Here is a 929-nt window from a genome sequence, read left to right as displayed (position 1 = left end):
TTTTTAACCTTACCACAACATAAGCATTTCTCATGTCATTGCATTGTTCATAAAGGCTGCTTAATAGCCAATCAAGGGAAGATCCCATAATTTTCTTAGCCATTTCCATATCATAGGTAATTTAAATTGGGTCCAATTTTAAGTTGCTATAAATATGCTGGGGACCAAATACACTTATGCATTGTTCTTTTTTCCCATATTTGAATTTATTTCTACAGAGAATAGATTCCTAGACATGGACTCTCTTGGCCAAAGGCTAAAAATATTTATTTCAAGGTTTCTTAGGCATATCAGCACCCATATTAAACATGTCTTTAGGTCCTTTGCTTAGCACGTATCTCTCTTGAATGAACAGATGTCTGGAAGCCTGGAATGAACAGATGTCTGGAAGCCTGGAATGAACAGATGTCTGGAAGCCTGGAATGAACCGATGTCTGGAAGCCTGGAATGAACAGAGGTCTGAAAGCCTGGAATGAACAGAGGTCTGGAAGCCTGGAATGAACAGATGTCTGGAAGCCTGGAATGAACAGATGTCTGGAAGCCTGGAATGAACAGAGGTCTGGAAGCCTGGAATGAACAGAGGTCTGGAAACCTGGAATGAACAGAGGTCTGAAAGCCTGGAATGAACAAAGGTCTGGAAGCCTGGAATGAACAGATGTCTGGAAGCCTGGAATGAACAGAGGTCTGAAAGCCTGGAATGAACAGATGTCTGGAAGCCTGGCTATACTCTCATTGCTCAGTAGCTCAGGCTTCGCTAATACAGCTCTGTCCACCTGCGTGTGGTTTAAGTTGGGCTCTGCTGCTCAGGACTCCTGGCATCACTGCATAAGTCAAGTCTACACCGTTAGCACAGCTGTGGGATAACGTAGAAGTTTCTGCTCTGCCAGGGGAAACTATGACTATAGAGCTTTAGTGAGGAGGAACTAGCT

At 43.4% G+C, this 929-nt stretch overlaps 1 long non-coding RNA gene across 1 annotated transcript; it reads left to right on the top strand.

Annotated features, from left to right (window-relative positions):
- The first annotated feature begins 281 nt into the window (after positions 1-281).
- Positions 282-724, top strand: LOC126939322 (uncharacterized). Its single transcript, XR_007720350.1, has 3 exons — positions 282-407; positions 483-557; positions 633-724. It is a non-coding gene; the product is annotated as an uncharacterized LOC126939322 (long non-coding RNA).
- Positions 725-929: the final 205 nt, after the last annotated feature.

The sequence above is a fragment of the Macaca thibetana genome, chromosome 16 (genome assembly GCF_024542745.1).
Source record: "Macaca thibetana thibetana isolate TM-01 chromosome 16, ASM2454274v1, whole genome shotgun sequence".
NCBI classification, from domain to species: Eukaryota; Metazoa; Chordata; class Mammalia; order Primates; family Cercopithecidae; genus Macaca; species Macaca thibetana.
Note: the sequence above shows the minus strand (reverse complement) of the source record. Positions and strands in the feature narration are given on the sequence as shown.